The sequence below is a fragment of the Marmota flaviventris genome, chromosome 1 (assembly GCF_047511675.1).
Source record: "Marmota flaviventris isolate mMarFla1 chromosome 1, mMarFla1.hap1, whole genome shotgun sequence".
NCBI classification, from domain to species: domain Eukaryota; kingdom Metazoa; phylum Chordata; class Mammalia; order Rodentia; family Sciuridae; genus Marmota; species Marmota flaviventris.
This window is the reverse complement of record NC_092498.1, coordinates 150665109-150679182: the sequence shown is the minus strand read 5'-3', so window position 1 is coordinate 150679182 and position 14074 is coordinate 150665109. Positions and strand designations below refer to the sequence as shown.

Sequence of the window (14074 nt, the reverse complement as noted above, 5' to 3'; positions counted from 1 at the left end):
TTGTAAAGTCTTCCATGCCTTAACTGCGTCTGCAGCAATTTGTGCATATATAGCAGGATCATATTCAATTTGTTGCCGTTGACCCTCATAAGGTCCTTTTCCTAACAACATATCTAGATTTCTTTGAGGGTAACCGGCTGCTGCATTTCGCCTAGCTGTCTCCGTGCAAAATTCCTCATTGGCAACCTTCCATAACAAATATTGTCCTCCATTTAGTACAGATTTACACATGCTAGCCCAATCTGCTGGCGTCATGTCCAAGTTAGTAATGGACTCAACCATGCTTACCGTGAAGGGAGCTTGGGGACCATAGGTTGTTACAGCCTCCTTTAACTGCTTCACTGTTTTAAAATCTAAAGCACAGTGAATTCGCTGCCCTCCTACCTGTTCAAGTACAGGGCATGCTAATCTTTGAGGTCCTGTCTCAGGATCCCATTTATTAACTACGGGGTTTGAGGGCCACTCAGCTGTCTCCATCGGTGGGGCTGTTGGTTGAATTATGCCCTCTTGTGATAAAATGGAGTTAGTAACAGCCTCCTGTTGTGGCCTTTTTCCTAACAACCCCTTTTCCTTTAAATTTTCTTCCTCTGTCTGACTAGCTCGAGAGACCTTCTCTTTTGCTTGATCTAAAATGTCTTTCTCCATGGTCTGAACCTCTAACAATTTACTTAATATCTTTTTGGTTTGTTTTTTACTAATTTCTAATCTACTATAAAGATAACGCAACCCAATAAGATAACACAAAACAAAACCGAAACTGAATGAAACAAAAACGGAATAAAAAATCGTTGTATCAATTTTCTCTTCCTCAGGGCCAACAAACTTCAAACCTTTAGTCAACCATTTTTTCCAGTTTGCCTGAGAAATTTCTAGGGATAGGCAGCTTGAAACAAAAACAAGATAAATCAAAACAAGAACGCACTGTTTTTTTTTGAAATGGTCACCCATTCTTTGGCTCTTCCTCAGGGACGAGCAATTTCACTTACCTCCAAGCTTCAGAAGTTCCCCGCACGGGACGCCAAATGCCGCAGTCTGGTTGGGCACACAATCACGAGCCACCACACAGCTTGTAGATTCAAACAGCAACTCTTTATTCCCGAACTCACACCAGCCGTCTACAATCACGTTCTGGGGATATCCACATTCTCTGCCCAAATTCACCTCCACTGGGCTTCTATCTCCCAAAAAATACTGTCTGAATCCCGTGAGAACTCAAGGGGAACTCAGGCAGCAGGATACGCCCTATTCCCAGCAGGAATAATCTTAAACCTGGAACGCCCTAAACCCGATTATCCTAAACCGGGAACACCCTAATCCCGGATCCGCCCTGGTCCTTAAGCAAGGTCACCTAACTGCAATGTCACTGCAAAATGTCCTATTTCCACGAGTCCTTCCACTAAGAAACATGGGGTACGCTGGCAAGGAAATTGTCATACCTACTTGGCTAATGGCTCCCAGCACTAGGATTTGTTTGGTGTTATTAGTTTGCTTTGTTAATTTATGCTGTTTAACCTATGCTAACCAAAATGTTAGTCTATTATTTAGTTTGGTTTCCTTTGATAACCATAAGGGATTCTCCCCTACTCCTATTCCAACCATGGAGATCATGTAAACCATATGTCAAGACAATCCATTATAACCAAGAGGTGGTAAAACATATATTTAGGACCTGTCCTTCAGAGGAATGCAATGGATGGATGACTGTTTGGAAAGACAAAAGAGGTCCATTGGAAAGAAACTTGATTTAGGAGGTCACCAATCTTGGGGTGAAGGTAACTGGCCACCCCAGAGGATTATTGCCACTTATGCTACAGCTACCTGGGCACAAAATGGCAGTTGGAGCTATAGAACTCCTATGTACATGTTAAACAGAATTATTCACTTTCTAGCTATACTAAAAATTATTATTAATCAGACTGCCACAGCCTTTGACCTCCTAGCCACACAGTAGACCAAATGTGAGTACCTAACTTTCAAAATTGCTTGGCATTAGATTACCTACTGGCTGAGGAAAAAGAAATATGTGGAGAGTTCAAAAGCTCAGATTGTTGCATCCAAATGGATGACAATAGACAAACAGTTAAGAATATAGCCAACAACACAAGAGAACTAGCATATGTGCTAGTTCATACCTAGAAGGGCATTAAAACTTGGGTCCCAAACATGCTTTGGGGAGATGGTTTTCAACTCTTGGTAGATTTAAAAGCTTAACTGGTGTAGTGGGTATTCTGCTGTTAACCTCTTCATTGCTCCCATGTTTGGCTTCACTGTGCATTAAAACTATTGGGTCCACTATAGAAGTTGCTGTTGAAAGGATGACAACAACTAAGGTTTTGACATTATATAAGGCTTTAAGCCAAGATAATGGTAATGATGCTCTTAAATTTAAAGGATTAAATTATGGGGTGCATCATTAAAGGGGGGAATTCAAGTGGCACCCCCTTTCTCCACTGAAAACTCTTAACTGGGCCTCTCCAGAAATCTTCACCCATATTGAGCAAAAGAGTCTCTGTAAAAGAGTTCAATGTAGATAAACTTTCTCTTTTCATGTCACCCTACTTACTTGGCCACTGGCCGAGAAGATACCAGCATTCCAGGTGCTGGACCTCCCCTTACTAGTTTTTCACAAACATATCCAGTATAGTACTTTGATGAAATGTGCAAACAAGGCCTCTGGCCTTAAGCTGAGCTTTAAAGAGATGTCTACATTTTTAAGATAAGTTACAAATGGGCTCCATGGTAACAGCTGGCAGGGGGAGGAAAGAAAGGGGAGAAGAAGCTCTCCCCTTCTCAAGTGTTGTCCTTGAAGAGTTAACTTGCCCAAAACAGTGAAAGAAAAAGCTGATTTTATGTGAACTTCAGCAGACTGTGAACTTCTGAGCCACCCGCCTTACATGGTAGATATAAAACTCTGAAACTCTGAACCCGGCTGCAGCCAAATAAAACTGTTTCCTGCTATCTTCGGTGCCTTACATCATTTGTCCCTACAACACCATGAGCCAAATAAACTTCTTTCCTTAATAAGGTTACCCAGCCTTGGGCATTTAATTTTAGTGCAATGAAAAATGGATATATAGTGACGTAAGCGGCGCGCCACAAGAAAGTACACTGCTTCCTTGGGAGGGAATCGCCCCGCGCCGTTATGGTGCATTGCAGTTGCGCGTTGTTCAGAAAGTATGGAAATTTTATCAATAACCTAAGACTTTTCGCCAAAGGAGGGAGTGGTGGAATGGGTTATCCTCGTTTAGGTGGAGAAGGTGGAAAAGGTGGTGACGTCTGGGTTGTAGCCCATAAAAAGATGACCTTAAAACAACTTAAAGACAAATATCCTCAGAAACGGTTTGTGGCTGGAGAAGGGGCAAATAGTCGGGTTAGTGCACTGCAAGGCTCTAAAGGAAAAGACTGTGAAATCCCTGTACCTGTGGGTATTTCAGGAACTGATGAAAATGGTAAAATTATAGGAGAACTCAATAAAGAGGAAGACAGAATTTTGATAGCTGAAGGTGGCATTGGTGGTAAATTTCTTACAAATTTTTTACCATTGAAAGGCCAAAAACGAATAATTCATCTTGACCTGAAGCTTATAGCTGATGTAGGCCTGGTAGGATTCCCAAATGCTGGAAAATCCTCTTTGCTAAGTCAGATTTCTCATGCAAAACCTGCAATAGCAGATTATGCATTTACAACATTAAAGCCTGAACTTGGAAAAATTATGTACAATGATTTTAAACAGATATCTGTTGCTGATTTGCCGGGTTTGATAGAAGGAGCACATATGAACAGAGGAATGGGCCACAAATTCCTCAAGCATATAGAAAGAACTAGACAACTGCTTTTTGTTGTCGATATTTCTGGATTTCAGCTTTCTTCCCAAACTCAATACAGAACTGCCTTTGAAACCATAATACTGCTTACAAAAGAGTTGGAGTTGTACAATGAAGAACTTCAGAAAAAACCTGCACTCCTGGCAGTTAATAAAATGGATTTGCCAGATGCCCAAAATAAGTTTCATGAATTGATGAACCAACTCCAGAATCCTAAAGATTTCCTGCATTTAGTTGAAAAACAAATGATTCCAGAGAGGAATATGGAGTTCCAGCATATCATCCCCATCTCTGCAATTACTGGAGAAGGAATTGAAGAATTAAAAAACTGTATAAGAAAATCACTGGATGAACATGCCAACCGGGAAAATGATGCACATTTTAAGAAACAGTTGCTTAATTTAAGGGTTTCTAATACAATATCTTACAGTAAGCCACCATCAAAGCATGTTGTCACTAGTTCCAGGAAGAATATAATATAACTCTAGTAAAAATAGTATTAATGGAATACTATTGTATCCCAATAAAGAAGGAAATCATGTCATTTATGAAAACATGGATGAATCTGCAATACATTACATTAAGGGAAATAAGCCAGGCACAAAAAGTCAAATTTATGTGTTATCACTTATATATGGAATCTAAAAAACTGGAGTTCCAGAGTACAATGGTGGCTACCAGGGGATGGGGAGACAGAGGTTAAGGAGATGTTATAAATTTCAATTAATATGAAGAGATTTGTACAACTTGGTGTCCATAGTTGTTATAATATATCCTGTTTGAAAAATTAGTAAGAAAGTAGGTTTTAAGTGTTCTCATTATAAAAAAAGAAATATGTTAATTAGCTTGATTGAGCCATTCCACAGTGTATACATATTTGAAAATGTCATACTATGCTGGGCACTGTGGCGCACACCTGTAATCTCAGTGGCTTGGAAGGCTGAGATTGGAGGATCATGAATTCAAAGCCAGCCTCAGGAAAAAGGCACTAAACAACTCAGTGAGACCCTGTCTCTAAATAAAATACAAAAAATAGGGCTGGGGATGTGGCTCAGTGGTTGAGTGCCTTTTAGTTCAATCCCTGGTACTGTCCCACTCCCCCCAAAAAAACCATGCTATACATGATAAATACGTATAAATCTTATATGTCTATGTTAGTTTTAAAAATGTTAATGAAATGGTATTAATTTGAAAGCTTTGCCTCTCTTTTTTTTAGTATTATTACTGACCTTCTGATATATCTGCCATCACTCAAAAACTATACCTTTTTAAGTTATTGTTTTATAGTTAAGTCTACCACTAGTAAAAATATTAGCTGAGAGCTAAAAATTGCATTTTACAAATTAATGGCCAGTCCACCATATTTCTTACTTAGGATTTTCCTATTGAGATTTTTTTAATCATATAGGATTCCCTAAATGATTATTAGAATGAGTTTACTTCTTTGTTTTTGGATCTGTCATCTACCTGCTTGCTTCAAAAATTGTTGTCTTGTGTAAAATCTCAAAACCTTAAATTTGAATATATGTTCAGTGATATTGACAGTCACCAATAATATGTGACTTTAGCTTTTACAAGTTTTTTTTACAGATTTTTTTTTATGAAGTGTAGTATTTTCCTGCTTTGGAGGGGATTGCTCTGTCTCATTTTCTTATGTCTTTCCCTGTTTCATTATCCACTTTCAAATTTTAGTAAAGAGAATAACTAGGAAATATAAACTTCAAACAACATTAGCAATTTTTAAGAGTTTATAATTTCTAATTTCTGCTTGAGTATTTCAAAAATACTTACAAATAGAAATTTTTCCTTTAAGTGAATTTTATTATGTAAACAATTTATGGGGGCTGGGGATGTGGCTCAACCGGTAGCGCGCTTGTGGCCTGGGTTCCATCCTCAGCACCACATACAGATGTTGTGTCCGCCGAAAACTAAAAAATAAATATTAGAAAAATTTAAAAAAAATGGATATATATACCCCAACTCTTGCATTTTCCCATGAAGAACAGCTCCAGATGTCACCCACACTCATGAGAAGGTGAACTGATGCCATGAACAATCAAAACTATTTGGAACTGATCATATCAACTAGTCCCTAAGAAATCAGGAACTAAACTGAATCATTTGGAGGGAACAGAGAACTCTCAGTCAGTAGTCCCCAACATGAAAGGCTAAGAGCCCCACTGCTTGCCCAGTGCATTAACTTTGTACACTCTGTGTTTCCAGGGGGCCTCATGTACCCTTGGGGATTGTACCATGGTGTGTGGGTCCTGACTATCACGACAGCTCTGGAAGGCATTAAGTCAGCTTCACCATAGTTTTGTGCCCAAATCAATGCCTTTGGCCAGGTAAAAAGGTTTATGTGGAAAAGTAAGGAGGAAGCCACTGGGCCTTGTAAAATGAATCTTATGGTTAATGGGATTTATTTTCACAGGACTGCTAAAGGTCATAAGTGAGATCAGTATTATAGGCTGGTCTTGTTGTAGGGACAGACTAGGCAAGGCACCAAATATAGCAGGAAACTGTTTTATTTGGCTGCAGCCATTAGAGGGCACAGCTTTTGCTGTAATCAATTAATCCCATGAAACTCGAGTTCAGGTAGTTTCAGAATTTTATACCCAGCATGTAAGGGGAAGGGCTCAGAAGTTCACAGTCTGCAGAAGTTTACATAAAAGCAGCTTTTTCTCTCACTGTTTTGGGCAAGTTAACCCTTCAAGGACAACACCTGAGAAGGAGAGAGCTTCTTCTCCCCCTTTCTTTCCTCACCTTGCCAGCTGTTACCATGGAATCCAATTAATATCTTATCTTATCTTAAAAATGTAGACATCTTTGTGAAGCCCAGCTCAAGGCCAAAGGCCTTGTTTGCCCATTTCTACAAACTACTATACTGGATACATTTGTGAAAAACTAGTAAGGGGGTGTCCAGCACCTGGAGTGCTGGTATCTTCCTGGCCACTGGCCAAGTAAAACAGGGCAACATGAAAAATAGGAAGTTTATCTATATTGAATTCTTTTGCAGACTCTTTTTTTGACGGTCCCCAAATCAGCCATGATGGAGATTTCTGGAGAAGCCCAGGTAAGACTTTTCTGTGGAGAAAGGGGGTGCCACTACAGTCTCACCTAGCTGAATGAGGTCCTACTGATAGTAATTTTGCTTTAAAGATTCCTTGGCCAAGGGCTAAGAGAGTGAATTGTACAGAAAAAGAGTTAACTTCGCAGGCCTAACTACAGTTTCTTGGAATTCCCACTTAGAAAGTTGGCTGTTGGCTAGTGATTAGGAGCTTAGATTTTCACAATTAACATAAAGGAGTGTCTCATTAAGCCTAAATTATTTGTGCAATCCCCTTTAGGGATTCTAGAGTTTCAGTATGTGTCAGGCAGAGGGGTTTACATGACTGGCCCCCCTAGCCAAAACTCTGGGCAAAAAGGCTCTAAAGAAATTCCCAAGTTGCATCATTTCGAATGTGTTATCACTACTTGTGGCTAGGGAAATTATGCATGTCCTGTGTAACTCAAGTTTGTGCTTGGTGCTCTCTGTACTTTGCTCCATGTGCTATTTTGCTTTTTGCTGATTTTGCTTGTAGTTGTTTGCTATAGTAAAACATACTCATAAATATGACTATGTGAGTACAAACCACTGTGAGAACAACTCAGCAGTGTGAAATCATTGAACTCAGAGGTGGTCTTGAAGACTCTCAGGCAGAAAATGGCCTATTTCCAGACACATCCCATCTACAGCTTAGAAGTGTCCTTTGCTCATTACCACGTTGCCCTGTTAAACCAGGAACATAGAGTGAATCTTACCAGAGCAATGAGGAAAAGTGACACTGGGGTCTCATGTTAGGCAAATAATGTGTGTCACATACAAAGGACAGAGGATAAATCTGTGCCTATTCAGGAAATCAAATATAATGATAAATTAAATATTAATAAACGAAGATCATACATCACCTTGATAGAACACTGGGCAGCAACTTAACTTACAAATAAATAGACTATATAGCAATATGGAAAATGGGCACACAAAATATTGATCAGAATAAGGCATGAAGAAGCTGACATCAAATCAGGCAATGTGTTTGGTTATTTTTACAGATATTTTGAAAATTATGCCTCATGACACATCTGTGAGAGTAGTAATTATCATTTCATTTGACAGCAAGAGATATCAGAATTTAGAGAAGTTAATGATATATTGAAGGTAACACAGATAATGAACAACAGAGTCAAGATTTTAAACACAGCCCAGAGGGGCTGAGTTCCTGTGGATCAAAGTCATCAGTGAAACCCCAGGATAGAGTTTACTTTCCAAATAGTGAATTTCCTAATTTTTGCAATCTGGAAAGGCTGAAAATTTCCCAAACTGGGCTGGGGTTTTGGCTCAGCAGTAGAGCATTTGCCTAGCATGGGCAAAGCCCTGGATTCGATCCCCAACACCACATAAGAATAAATAAATAAAGATATTGTGTCCAACTACAACTAAAAAATAAATATTAAAAAAAAAATTCCCAAACCATCAAATACTGATTCTGATTCTTCCTCCCCTCGTCCTCCTCCTTCTCCTTTTTCTTCTTCTTCTTCTTCTGCTTAATAGATTTTCCTTTACTTAATCTTTTTTTTTAAATCTTGATTTTCACTATAAACAAGAAGAAATGAGGCTGCATCTTCAACATTTCAGTTGGAACTCTCCTCAGCCAAAAATCCAAGTTCATCATTTCAAGTTCTGCCTCCCATACAACTAGAGGACACAATTCAGCTAAGATTTTTGCTTGTATGTAGGTTCCCCTTCTAAGGAATGATTCCCTTTACTCCAGCTTCCAAAAACATGTTCCTCATTTGTTCTGAGCCCTTATATTTTTTGTTTGTTTGGCTGGGGTTGTGGCTCGGTGGTAGAGCGCTTGCCTAGCATGTGCAAGGCCCTGGGTTCAGTCCTCAGCACCACATAAAAAATAAATAAATTAAATAAAGGTATTGTGTCCAACTACAATTAAAAAATAAATATTAAAAAAAAAAAGAAAAAGAAAACAAGGCCAGGGATCGACCCAGGACCTCATGCATGCTAGGCAAACACTTTTCCTCTGAAATAAACCCCCAGCCCTCAGCTGTGTTTTTAGTGTTGATGTTTCTACCAATAGTCTGCTTATGGTGACTTATTTATGCCCTAGGCAATACAGGCTTTCTCTACTGCTTCTCACTCCTCTTGAACCTTCCCAGGCAGAGTCTGTAACATTCATATTTCTACTAATAGTCTGTACAATGTAATTTAGGCTTTTTCTATTAAGGGCTTCAAATCTTTTCCAGCCTTTCCTCATCACCCAATTCCATACTTATATATAAGGGTTTGTTGATTTGTTTTTACAGCAGTAGCCCATTTTCTGTTGATAAAATATGTGTTACTTCTCTGTAGCTGGCACGATAAATTACCACACACTTGGTGGCCTAAAATAACATAAGTTTATAATCTTAACAATTTTTGGGACCAGAAATCTAATTTACTTCACTGGTGTCATCAGGGTCACTTGCTTTCCAGAGGCTATAGGGAAGCATTGGTTTTCTGACTTTTTCCAGTTTTTTGAGTTGCATTCCTTGGTTATAGCACCTTCCTCCATTTTCAAAACCAGCAATGTAGCATCTTCTAAACTCTCTCTGCTTCCATCTTCTTCTGTCTTATGTGTCAAATTTCCCTCTGATTCCTTTTTATGAGGACACTTACAGCCTGGCATGGTGGAGCATACATAATCCCAGTGATTCCAGAGGCTGAGGCAGGAGGATAGCAAGTTTGAGGCCAGCCTCAGCAGCTAAGCAAATTTAATGAGACCCTCAAAATTAAAAATAAATAAATAAATAAGTCTGAGGATGTAGCTCAGTGGTAGAGCACCCCAGAATTCAATCCTCAATACTGGAAAGAAAAAAAAAACACTTGTGACTGAATTTAGGGCTCAATTAGATAATCTAGGATTTCATCTTTATCTCAATATCCTTAACTAAATCACTTCTGTAAAGTCTCTTTAGGTGTAAAGGCAATATTCACAGGTTCCAGGGTGTTATGCTTTGGATATGAGGTATCCCCCCAAAGCTCCTATGTTAATATAGGAATGTTTGGAGATGAAATGATTGGATTGTGAGAACTGCAACCTAATCAGCCTACCTGGGTGTGAATGGTCTGAGCAGTAATTGTAGGCAGGTGGGGAGTGACTGGAGAAGGTGGGTCACTGAGCTGAGCAGCTTCTCCCTGTTCACCAGGCCCTTCAGCCATGGTCTGCCTTGCCCCTGGCCTGAAGCAATGGAACTGGCCCAGATGGACTAAACATCTGAAACCATGAGCCCAAATAAAGTTTTCCTCCTCTAAAATTGTTGTTGTCAGGTATTTTGATCATATCAACACAAAGCTAACACAGGGGATTAGGACCTGGATATCTATTCAATCTATTACAGGGAGGAGATGTCACTCCCTCTAATGTGTTTTGAATTTGTCCCCCACAAAGAATGTGTTTAAAAACTTAATCCCTGATGGAAGAACACTGATAGGTTGGGCCTGATGGGAGGTATTTGGGTCATGAAGACACAACCCTTAAGAATGAATTAATACTAATACTAGAAGAACTTGAAGCTATGACTTCAACTTCTTGCGTTTGCACACACTCTCTTGTTCTCTCTCTCTCTCTCTCTCTCCTCTCTCTCTTTCTTTGACCTTCCACTTTTGTCATAGGATGATACACCTGAAGGCCCTTGACAGATGCCTATCCCTAGATCTTCTCAGTCACTGAAACTGTGAACCAATAAATTGTTACACAGTTGGTAGCATTTTGTTATAGCTGCACAAGACAGACTAAGACATCTTGCTTACATTAGTAGGGTGCTGTACCAACTTCTTCTAGAATCCATGTCTTTCCCTGCATCACTCTTCAACAATTGTTCATAGCAAAGATGTGTAATTGTCACATCACCTTCCCCTGCCACACACCACTGCCTTTGAATTTAAGGTCTAGATTTTAGCATTCCCTCCCCTTCGCCCTTCTCTTCTCTTTCTGGCTTAGCTAAGGCTTTTCCTTCTCCCCAGTCTCTCCAGAGGTGAGGGGACAGCCAGCAGTTGGCCACAAGAGACCACCTCAGGCTGCTGGCTTCAGAGATTTCTGGAGTTTGGGGCCTCAGAACCAAGTTGCAGGGGGCAAGGGGCAGGTGATTGATGCATAGATGTTGATAACCTTGCAATGAAGCCATGTGACACCTGATAAACAGCAGAAAAAATGTGTTTAAGAAGGAAGACAAGGATAAGGCAAGAGGATTTTTAGGTCAAGACTCAATATTTGTAGTGGGGAAAGAAGGCAATAGAGGGGAAGAGGTTGAAGGTAGAGGAATGTTAATGGTTTGAATCTTGAATGTCCCCCAAAGTCTCATTTGTTCAGAATGATTGAGTCATGAGGACTCTAATCTCTTCAGTGGATTAATCAATCCATTGATGGCTAAATGGACTATTGAGAGGTAGGACCTAGTAGAAAGAAATAGCCTATTGGGGGCATGTTCTGGAAGGGTTTCTTTCTGACCCCTACTTCTCTTTCCCTCTTCCTCCTAGGTCTCACAAGCCGAGCTTTCCTCCACTACACACTTCCACCATGATGTTCTACTTCACCTCAGGCCCACAGCAATGGAATTAACCAACCATGGACTGAAATGTCTGAAACTGTGAGCCAACATAAACTTTTCCTCCTCAAGGTTGCTTTTGTTAGGTATTTTGGTCACAGCAACAAAAAGTTGACTAACCTAATGTTACAGTTGAAGCTTTGTCCTGGGGTTTCATACTGACTTCCAGGCCACTCATGTATAATCGAATCAAGCCTTTATTGAAGCACACCGGGGCAACTGTCCAGAACATAAAGCTGTTCCCATGATCAGCCTTGAACAATTGCAAGGGCACTCCTTATAAGCCTGAAAACCGCAAAAGGGATGTTCGGGGGGGTCTAGCCAATGCAAGCAAGCCAGGTTACAGAAGCAGGAGAGTGCAGTCAAGCAGCAGGAAGCCTAACCAATCACAGTTAGCCCAATCACTCCAGTTACAGAAACAGAGCCCCATTACCCTAGTTACAGAAACAATGCCCATTAGGTAGTTCCGTGTTCTTAAAGGTTTCTGTAGCAAAAGGAAAAGAACATCTTGCCCCAGTCATGACCCTTCTACTTGGCATGGTTGTTTTACAGAATGGAGTCACATTTGTTTTTACTGTTACACTAAGAAGAGACAAGCTAAGTGGCCAAGTGAAGTCCTTGCCAAGGGTAGATGGCCAAGGGTAAAGCATAATTAGGCACCTGAGCCTGAAGGTGGGAGGCCCTATCACTGTGGACAGAGGCCAGAGGAATGCAGAGGCCCATCAGCGTATGAGCCAGGTCTGATTATGAGAAGTGACCATCCCAAGGAGAGCCTGCCTATCGGAATCTGCAGTGGACTAATGCAGGAAACTCTCAAAATCTTCTGGGACCAAATCAGGTCCTTTAGTAGATATAAACTTCTATTTGGCACAGTTACTCTTCCAACTTCCCTCCACACAAGACTGTGAACGTCTAGAGCGTTCGGGTCCCTGGGTAAGGGTCGCGAGATAACCAGGACACAGGGGATGCAGAGCCAAGGCAGCAATTGCAACTGCATGCTGAGGTTTATTTGCAAGTTCCTTTTATATTCTTCTTCTAACAAAGCAAGCAATTCTTCAATAACACTTTACCCACATTGCCCAAATATCATGCCTCAGCGGATACACAGAGCTAGATTCAGACTGTTCCTTTTCATTTGATAAGTACCCTCTTAAAGTTCTTTGTAGACATTATCTAATCCCCTGAGGATGCATTTGTTTCTTTAGAATGTACTGTTCCCAGGATAAGTATGCAGGAAGCTTCTTCCTCTTGGCCAAACCATGCAGAACTTGTGCCTTGCGATAAGGGGAAGAGAACTTTTCCTCCTCCTGAGGTTAGCCTCAGCTGACCTAAATCACAGCCACAGCTCTTGCAAAAAGTCAGGCCTGAGGGAGCTAAACTCTGCACACTTAAACCCCAACACAAGACGAATCCTTAGCCCATTAGAGCTTCTGAAGCTTCACCTGGAAGTTTTTTTGTGTTTGTCAGAATTCTTTTCTGTGGAAATTCAATGCCAACTGGTTTAGACTCAAAAAAGAACACCCCCCCCCCCCAAAAAAAAAAAGAAAAGAAAAGAAAAACATTGGATTTCCTGCAAACATTCAATCCTAGGAGAGGAGAGGTATACAGGCCACTGGAAGAACTGCAGTCAGAACCTTCTCCTCACTCCCAAGTTTCTTTTTCTGTGTGTCAGCTTCTCCCTCCGGGACCAGCCTGCTCAGTGAATTCTGGAAATGTCACTGGAGGCCACCCCAGCCCACAGTTATCTCTCCAAAGGGACTGCCTTTCTCCTGAGTTCCAATTTCAAAACTCCTGGGTAAATCAGGCAATATAGCGTTCACCTGTAGTCCCAGCTATTTGGAAGGCTGAAACAGAGTCTAGTCTGAGAGCATAGGGAGATCAGGATCTCAAAAAGAAACAAACAAATAAAAAACCCCAACTCCCAGGGAAGTGTTCTGATCCCCCATTTGGGTCACTGACCAGAGGGGAAAAGATACTCAGAAAGAATCAGCCAGAATCAGTGCCCAGCCAGGTACTATCACTGTGGCCCCTGGGAAGATGGGAGGATGGGGTGAGGAGAGTCAGAGGAAGGAGGATGTTCCTGTGCAGTCATTCCAGCCTGTCCCCTGCTTCTTGGTCTTCCTGACCCCATTCTGTCTGCGCTCCAGCTTTCTGAGCACAGCTGCTCTGCTGAGGAACCATGGAAAGTAGAAAGTTCTTCCGTAAGGCAAGGTTCCCACCAGGCTGGGACACACCTGCACAGGTGATCCCCGAATGAATAGGCTTTAGATCCCTTCCAGCGACACCTGACAGCTGGGAGTGAAAGAACTCCTCCCCCCCACCACCCACCCTTGCCTCCATTCTTCCATTAGTTGCGGAATCCAGAAACAAAATTCTGAAAGTAACCTCTAAAATCTGGGCCCTGGAGATTTTCCAGGAGGACAGAGCCCGCCCATTTCCATTTCCAGGGTAGGGTGAGGTTAGCAACTGGGGTTGGGTCCCTGGTACTCGGGGTGGGGGAAATAAGGCCGCTACTCTCTATCCAAAGCCTTGCTGTCCCCCAGCGCACGCCCACCACGTCACTGCACAGCATCCCCAAGGCGAAACTCCCTCCGACGTGGGCCTTCCCTTCC

At 41.3% G+C, this 14074-nt stretch overlaps 1 pseudogene; it reads left to right on the top strand.

Annotated features, from left to right (window-relative positions):
* The first annotated feature begins 3091 nt into the window (after window positions 1-3091).
* On the top strand, window positions 3092-4378 carry LOC114081873 (GTP-binding protein 10 pseudogene; annotated as a pseudogene).
* Window positions 4379-14074: the final 9696 nt, after the last annotated feature.